The 9,129-nt window shown below is 46.4% G+C and overlaps 1 pseudogene; it reads right to left on the reverse strand.

Moving 5' to 3' along the window:
- Nucleotides 1-4,904: 4,904 nt before the first annotated feature.
- LOC144133173 (uncharacterized) lies at nt 4,905-6,638 on the reverse strand (annotated as a pseudogene).
- Between the last annotated feature and the right edge of the window lie 2,491 nt (nt 6,639-9,129).

The raw sequence follows: 9,129 nt of genomic DNA on the forward strand, positions 1-9,129 counted from the left end.
TGCGCGGAGTCGCGAACGGCCAGGAAAAGGTCGGCGCATAGCGCCCATCGGAAGCTGGCAGGGGCTTTGGGGCCAACGGATTGTGATTCCTTGTACGGCGTGGTTGCACGGTGCAGCAGGCGACGTCAAGGTCTCCCACGGTTGCGAGGGCCAGTTTATTTATTTATTTTTTTGCCACAAAAGCGTATGGGTGCTCAAGAGCGCTCGCGTTTAAAGTTGGCGGCTTGAAACTAAAGCCGGCGCACGACGCTGCAAAGGCTTCCCCTGGATCCAACGGGTCCTCTGGATCGGGCTCTATCGCCCACTTGCATGTACCTTCAGATGTGTACTGTGAATGGGTTAAATTATCCGAGAGCTCGAAAAGAACAGCTCCGCTCAACTGCCGAAGCTATTGAATTACATCACAACGCGCACCTCGCCCCGGAGCCGAATCGGTCTGGCCAGGCCGGCGGCGGCGGGGGCACTCGGCGCGAAATAGAGACATGCTCTAAGTCTCCGTCAGTGCGGTCAGAGTGCGCCGAAGCCGCCGAACGCGTCGGTAGTCAAGAGCAGTTAGAGTATACTAGAGGGTTTCGCTTTGGTCGACGTGACGTCGCCGTGCAGCGCGAGCGCGCGCGTTACGCCGGAGTATAAACGCTCCTTAACAGAGCCTGTGCTTAACCGTCAACCAACTTATTCGGTGGCGGCCTCTATGGGAGCCACTGAAGCCCCCCACCCACTCACTGAATTTAGAAAAATCCTGTGTCGAGGCTCGGAATCAAACCAGGGCCTTTATCATTATAGGCGGAGACGCTACCACTCCACCACGACGGCTCAAGTTGTATTTGACAATAAAGGCGCATCTAGTGAATGCACTCTTCCGATGCAGAAGTCTCCGTGCTCTCGCTATTTATATATTGGCCTAGCAGAGCTAAGCCATCAGCAATTTTTCCTAAATGCCTTGTGCCTTGTCTCCCATACCTAATAAACGATTTCCGTTAAGTAGCTTGAAGTTGACTGGCACAGCCGGGAATGTTTCGCCGGGCGAGCGTGCGAGGACACAAGTGCTCTTTATACTGCGAAATGCCTTGTGCGATCACCGACCATCGTGCCATCATAGTTTTTCATCGACCGTGGCGATCCTCTGATCAGCCTTAACAGGCTCCTTCAAAGGTTAACTAGCACTTGAAGCGGCACTTGGAGTTCCTCTGCTGTTCGGCGCTTGTAAATCAAGGCGCGTCAAAAACAAAAGCACAGGGCACGCAAAGCTCATAGACGCGAAGCGCCTTAACAAATCGAAACTCTCCTGGCCGCCTGTGGCGCTGCCAAGCAACGGTTTTCTTTGCTTCCAACATTCAGGTGGTCTTTTGTCTGTCTTCATTGTGTGATAAAAGTGCACTATTGGCTTTAAAACAAAACTTACTTCAATACAGAACGGCGCAACCTTCTTTTGTCAGCCTCAGATATTCGCGGCCCCATGTAGGAAGGAAAATTCATCCGAGATGGCGTCTCTTGTCTTGTGACGTCATCATGCTTGTACTTACGGGATTGTCCTGTGGCGGCGATACTTGTATTTTGATTCTTGCTATTTTCTACCTTACAAGAGCTTTGTTTTCAGTAAGAGCGGCGTTTTTGTGATCACGATCGAGCTGGTATTCTATCGATACAAGCGAACTTCAATTTCTCCTCAGTGTCCCTTTAACACCTCTCCCCCTTCACCCAACCTCATCTGATCCACTTAAATGGTTCTAAGCAAAGTTATTACCAACCAACCACATGACGTATGACATCCAGAAAAAATGGCTTGCGTGTCAGCATTGGTAAGCATGATATGAAAAAGCACACCATGTACCCGAAAGCGCGGTTAAGGGGTCCACTGACCCAGGGAGCCTGTTAGGTGCGTTCCCTTTCCTCAAAATCAACGGAGTCTACCTGTGTGCTGTGCGATACACTGCACGTTAAAGATCCCCAAGTGGTCGAATTTATTCCGGAGCCCTTCACTGCGACTCCTCTTTCTTCTTTCATTCCCTCCTTTATCCCTTCCCTTACGGCGCGGTTCAGTTGTTCAACGATACATGAGACAGATAATGCGCAGTTTCCTCTCCGCAAGAAACCAGTTATTGTATTATTATTCAGTTCAGTTCAGTTTTATTCCTTAAAGGCCCCCATTTCAGGGGGTGTTACATAAGGGGTGGGATTACATTTGTAGTGAGGAAAACAAACAGCGATGGTAATTTAACATTGAAGGTGATCTGTTACGCTTTCTTGAAAAGCAGATGTTGAAGCGATGGCGACGATGTCATGGGGTAGGCCGTTCCAGTCCGTGGCTGCTCGAAGAAATAACGAAGCTGAAAACGTAGTAGTGCGTGATAGTGGGCGGGCAACTTGAAGGGGATGACTGGTGCGGTGAGATATGCGTGATGCGGCGGCGATATACGGTGCTTGATTGAGAGAAGAATAAAAGAATTTGTGATAAAGGGTGAGGCTAGCAATGCGACGACGAAAAGAGAGGGGTGGCAGTCCGGATGTAGCTTTCAAGGATGAGACACTGACGTCATATGAGTATGAGGAATGAATGAATCGGGCAGCATGATTCTGCACAGCTTCCAATGCGGTGATTAGATATGCTTGTTGTGGGCTCCAGATGGGGGATGCATATTCTAATTTGGGTCTTATAAGTGATTTATACGCGAGCAATTTAACATTTGGTGGGGCAAGACGAAGGTGACGTTTTAGAAAACCGAGTGTTTTGTTTGATGCTGAAATGATGTTACCAATATGAACATGCCATGATAGATTAGAAGAGAGGGTGACTCCTAGATATTTATATGATTGTACTTGCTCAATCTGTGTGTTAGAAATTGAATAATGAAAGAGATATGGATTGTGACGACGAGTGAATGACATGAGTTTACATTTAGTAGGATTGAGGGACATTAGCCAGTTATCACACCAATTTAGTACGTTGTTAAGCTCTGTCTGAAGAGTGTATTGATCGTGACAGTTATTAATGGTGCGGTAAATAGCACAATCATCTGCGAAAATTCGAATACTACAGGAAACATGCAGGGGCAAGTCGTTAATATATATTAAGAATAGGAGGGGACCGAGGACAGAACCTTGTGGGACCCCTGAAGTAAGCGGGAGAGATGTAGACAGATGGCCGTTAGGATAGACTGACTGAGAACTGGTTAGTTAGGAATTCTTCAATCCATTTGAGAGTATTAGGGGGTAGGTTCAGCTTTGAGAGTTTTAGTAATAGCCGGCGGTGGGGAACCTTGTCAAAAGCTTTGGCGAAATCAAGAAAGAGGGTGTCTGTCTGCATATTACGGTCTAGATTAGTGTGCAAGTCGTGAAGGAAAAGCGCTAGTTGGGTTTCGCAAGAGAGGCCCTTACGAAACCCATGTTGTGAGGGATGAAAGAAATGGTTTCGGTTCAAGAAGTTTACGATTTGTGAGTAGATGACATGTTTCATGATTTTACAAGGCACACTAGTCAATGAAATGGGGCGGTAATTCAAGGGCGAGTCTCTGTTACCTGATTTGTAGACTGGAACGACCTTCCCCGTTTTCCAATCAAGAGGCAAAATTCCTGAGGAGAGTGACTGTGAGAAATTGAGACATAAATATGATGCACAAATTGATTCCACGTTTTTCAATAGTTTTGAATTAATCAGGTCCATACCAGCTGATGATGAAAGTTTCATATTACGAATTATGGATGAAATGCCTTCTTCGACGAACGTGACTGCCGGCATGGGGGTTTCTAAGTTAAAGGGTGGTAATTGTGAAAGTGCGTTGGGTTCGGTAGTGAACACAGATGTGAATGCATTGTTAAATATTTCTGCGCAATCATGGTCAGTCACTGCTTCATGTGAATCATTTGTCAGTTTAATATCAGGAGGATGTGTTGGGTTTAAAACTTGCCAGAATTGCTTGGGGTTTCTTATAAGTAAGTTTGGTAAGTCATTGTGATAAAATGAGTACTTGGCGTTACGAACAGAAAGTAGGTATGATTTTTCGGCCTCGAAGTATTTTCCCCGTGCGGCAGGCGTGTCGTTTCGTTTGGCGGTACGAAACAATCGTTTCTTTTTGTTTTCGAGTCGTTTTAAGTGCTGGGTAAACCATGGTTTATTGCGATTAGTATGAAAGGTAAGCCTTGGTACGAACATATTAGTGAGATGATTTAATTTGTTCTTGAATATCAGCCAGTTTTCATGAATTGAGCGAGTGTGAAATGCGGATACGTATTCAGGAAAAAAGGTGGTAAGTTCTTCAGTTATTGCATTATAGTTACCCTTATCGTAGAGGTGTATCGTTTTATCGGATGTCTGTTTTTGAGTCGAGGTAAATGAGAATAAAGCGTGCATGACTTTGTGATCGCTGATTTCAGGAAGGTAACTGATGGATGATACATTCTCGGGGCTGCTTGTTAGTATCAGGTCGAGTGTGTTTGCTGATTCTCGTGAGACACGGGTTGGTTGGGAAATTAATTGAGTGAGGTTAAAATTTAAACAGACATCGATGAAGTTCTTCGCCTCTGCATGACACGTTATTGTGGAACTAGCTATGTTCTGCCAATCAATATCCGGGTAGTTAAAATCACCAAAAAGAAGAATACGGGCATTTGGATATGTGAAAACAAGTTTATGAAGGATGTTGTTCAGATGACGTGGGAAGTCTGGACTAGTCTGGGGGGGGGCTGTAGCAAACGCCAAGCAGAACTGTTACGGGGGGAGCGCGACAGATGAGCCATATGGCTTCAATGTCGGATGCGACGTCAACAACAGAGCATGATATGCCTCGATGAATGGCAACGAGAACACCGCCCCCCGTTTGCCTTTCCGATCGTTTCGATACACTTCGAAGTTAGGTAAATCGGAAAAAATTTCCGCATCCGTTACGTCACTATTTAGCCAAGTTTCTGTTAGTATTAGTATGTTGCTTCCGGATGACGACATGATGTTTGATATGAGTTCGCGCTTTGGAAGAAGACTACGGATGTTAGTGAATATTATCGAAAACGAGAGAACATTGTGCGGTGGAGCGGGTCGACGATTTGTTAAAGTTTTGTGACGGGGCAATTGCTATGCTATTTCCTTAACGGTTTGGGATGATGCGTCAAATACATAGCGTTTTGAGCCGATGTGCAGGGTTTTGAAGCGCAAGGAGTACTTGTTAGAATTGGCTTTGGCAAACACTAGTAACTGTTTACGCGCGTGTCGAACGGTGCGGGAAAAGTCCTCTCCAATACTGTAGTTTGTGTCTTTTAATTTACGGCCATTTGATAACAGTGCGTCTTTGGTTTTATGAGATAGGAATTTTACGATTACGGGACGAGTTCGGTCGGCTGAATGATTTCCGAGGCGATGCGCTCTTTCAATGTCGTTAGGTTCCAAGGTTATATCAAGATTATTGCGGCAAACATCAATGACTAGTTTTTCTGACTCAGCCCACGTTTCAGCGCTAGCAGGGTCAGGGATGCCATAGAAAATGAGGTTTTTCCGACGTGATTGGTTTTCCGCGCCATCCAGGCGTGTTTCTAGTTCTTCAATCTTTTTAGCTTGGTTGATTGTGGTTGACTGCATTATTTCAATATCGTTTCTGAGGTGAAGAAGTGTTTGGTAATGTGCTTCGAGATCGGCCATTCGTTTGTCTAGGCTTGCTATGGTTTGATCTGTTGTGTTCAGCTGTGTTTTGAGGCCCTGTATTTCCGTAATCAACAGGGTCTGTCCCACGTTTAGCTTCTGTAGTTCAGCGAGTACAGCAGCGTTTTCCTCAGGACCAGGGTTAGTCTCAACGTCACCTGATAGCAAGAGCAAGGAATGAATTACGTGAGCACACTCAACGGCAATGGCGACACAGCAGTGCGGGCTCGGAAACTGCACCAAAATATAATTACTGGATTTTTTAGCGAAGAGGGCATACGATGTACTGACCTGCATCGCAAAGGTAAGCGGATTAGGTGGCTGCGCTGTGGTGCAGTCACCGAGCCCACGAAGCGGTGTCTTCTTCTTCTTCTTCTTCTTCTTCTTCTTCTTCAGTGATTGTTGGGAAGGATGATGTCAGCGGGTGAAGCTCTTTTATACATGTTGGCATTGTTGCTGATGTCGATGTGGCCACCCATGGTACTGTGATTTCCGGTGTGTGCAGCCCCTCTGGCGGCACATCCACTAGGGACGAGCACTAGTCGGGCGGTAGATGGCAGGAGCCCGGGTCATCCCCAGTGTACGGCAGTGCGCACACCGATGACGCCCCCGTAGACAGGCCTGCCAGGGACGGCAGCAGCAGGCTGGCAAATGCGAGGACGGTCGTCTGCATCGCAAAGGTAAGCGGATTAAGTGGCTGCGCTGTGGTGCAGTCACCGAGCCCACGAAGCGGTGTCAGCGGGTGAAGCTCTTTTATACATGTTGGCATTGTTGCTAATGTCGATGTGGCCACCCATGGTACTGTGATTTCCGGTGTGTGCAGCTCCTCTGGCGGCGCATCCAGTATGGACGAGCACTCGTCGGGCGGTAGATGGCAGGAGCCCGGGTCATCCCCAGTGTACGGCAGTGCGCACACCGATGACGCCCCCGTAGACAGGCCTGCCAGGGACGGCAGCAGCAGGCTGGCAAATGCGAGGACGGTCGTCTGCATCGCAAAGGTAAGCGGATTAGGTGGCTGCGCTATTATTATTATTATTATTATTATTATTATTATTATTATTATTATTATTATTATTATTATTATTATTATTATTATTATTATTATTATTATTATTATTACAAACATGGCACGCAAACAGTGCCCGACACGCGCAACAAACGGGCTGTTTCTACATCCGTAGGCAAATATCCCGCCACTTTGAAAGCATTGTAAACAAACGATACGGATTCCCCACTGCTAAAGTGTACTTTTCTAGTACACTTTAGCAGTGGGGAATCCGTATCGTTTGCTTACAGTGCGCAACAAACGGGCTGTTTCTACACCCGTAGGCAAATCTCCCGCCACTTTAAAAGCATTGTAAACAAACGATACGGATTCCCCACTGCTAAAGTGAAATCTCCCGCCACTTTAAAAGCATTGTAAACAAACGATACGGATTCCCCACTGCTAAAGTGTAGTACACTTTAGCAGTGGGGAATCCGTATCGTTTGTTTACAATGCTTTCAAAGTGGCGGGAGATTTGCCTACGGGTGTAGAAACAGCCTGTTTGTTGCGCGTGTCGTGCACTGTTTGCGTGCCATGTTTGTAATAATAATAATAAAATAATTATAATAATAATAATAATACAATAATTGGTTTCTTGTGGAGAAGAAATTGCGCATTATCTGCCCATTCTAGTACACTTTACAACTGCCTTCCACTCCGACTTCCTCGGCGCAGTTTTCGCGAAGCCATCATCACAAACACAATAAGGCGGGCTGGTTCGGTTGCGATTTTCGACGGAACACTGCCCCCTTGAAAAAAGAAGCCTCAATTCAAACCATTTATCTTCTTTTCTTTTGCCACGCTCAAATATCTTTTATCAGAGCCAATAAAAGCAAGAAAAAGCTGAAGTGAAGGCACGGAATACACAGAGGATTTTTCTCCTAACCAGAAGCAAACAAGCGGCACCATTAGCTGCCCTACACCCTCTGGTCGTATGTGCATGAACGCGCCCACTCCTGCATTCTCTTAAGACGCCGTTTAGTATTTCGATTCAAAAGCACATATTTTTCGGCCCGAATAGCACACCGAGGCCACGCTGCGGTGACTCAGTCGTTAGAGCGCTCGGCTACTGACCCGGAGTTCCCGGGTTCGCACCCGATCTCGACGGCCGCGTTTCGATGGAGACGGAACGCAAAAGGCGCCCGTGTGCTGTGCGATCTCAGTGCACATTCAAGATGGCCAGGTGGTCGAAATTATTCCGGACCCCTCAACTGCGGCACATCTTTCTTCCAGGCATCCGCCGATATGTGAGACAGATACTGCGCCATTTCCTTTCCCCAAAAACCAATTTTAATAATAATAATAATAATTGGTTTTTGGGGAAAGAAAATGGCGCAGTATCTGTCTCATATACCGTTGGACACCTGAACCGCGCCTTAAGGGAAGGGATAAGAGAGGGAGTGAAAGAGGAAAGGAAGAAGGTGCCGTAGTGGAGGGCTCCGGAATAATTTCGACCACCTGGGGATCTTTAACGTGCACTGACATCGCACAGTACACGGGCGCCTTAGCGTTTTTCCTCCATAAAAACGCAGCCGCCGCGGTCGGGTTCGAACCCGGGAACTCCGGATCAGTAGTCGAACGCCCAAAAAAAAAACAATTTTCAGTTTTTAAGGCCTAGTGAAATCTAACGGTAGCCACCATGTTATTCTTTTATATGCACATAAACAAATTTTGTACAAACCGAGGAAAAATTTGGAGCCAAAATTAAAACGCGCCATGATTCATGAAATTGCTAAAGACTATGGAACCAGTTTATTTTTCGAAGATGCACATCTATCGCGACATCGCAATGGTGGTGGTGGTACTGGTTTTTTTTTATTAAAATAATAGTAAAAAAGAAGGAAAAGGTTTTTGCAAGCCCCGGCATCTGCCATAGATACTGAAGCACCTGAGCTGGAGCAGCGGAAATAAATGATAGCAGGCAGAATGGAGAAATGAAATGAGAGAGGTGAGGGGACAGGAAAACAGGATAGGGGGAAAAGTAATATGTACAAACTATTTACACAATAAGAAATGTGTCCAAGTTGTGCGCGTGATTATTTCATTTTAGAATAATTAAAACACACGCGCACCGCACTGTGTTGGCTACAACTGGAGTGGGGCGTCCAGTTATTAATCGTTCAAGGTAGAACTCGCCGAGCGTTCGGTCAATGCGTGTAACTCGAGGAAACAAACACACGGGCTTGACGTCGCATCTGATCTCCGTCAGGTAGTTACACGCAGTGACCGAACGCATTATAGAAATTCCCGCCAAATCTACCCCCCTCTTCACCCTTCTCTGACGAAAACCGAGCAGGTGGTATGGCGTCGATTACAAACCGCCACCGTCCCATCGCCTTTCCTCCTCTCCCTTATACATAGGTGTTGTTGTCAGGAAGAATGAAAAGGAAAGTGCACAGGCCTGGCCACTGACTCAAGCTTAGCCACAATCGCTGCCACTTGCTGAAAGTATAGAGAG

The sequence above is a fragment of the Amblyomma americanum genome, chromosome 1 (genome assembly GCF_052857255.1).
Source record: "Amblyomma americanum isolate KBUSLIRL-KWMA chromosome 1, ASM5285725v1, whole genome shotgun sequence".
Classification (NCBI taxonomy): domain Eukaryota; kingdom Metazoa; phylum Arthropoda; class Arachnida; order Ixodida; family Ixodidae; genus Amblyomma; species Amblyomma americanum.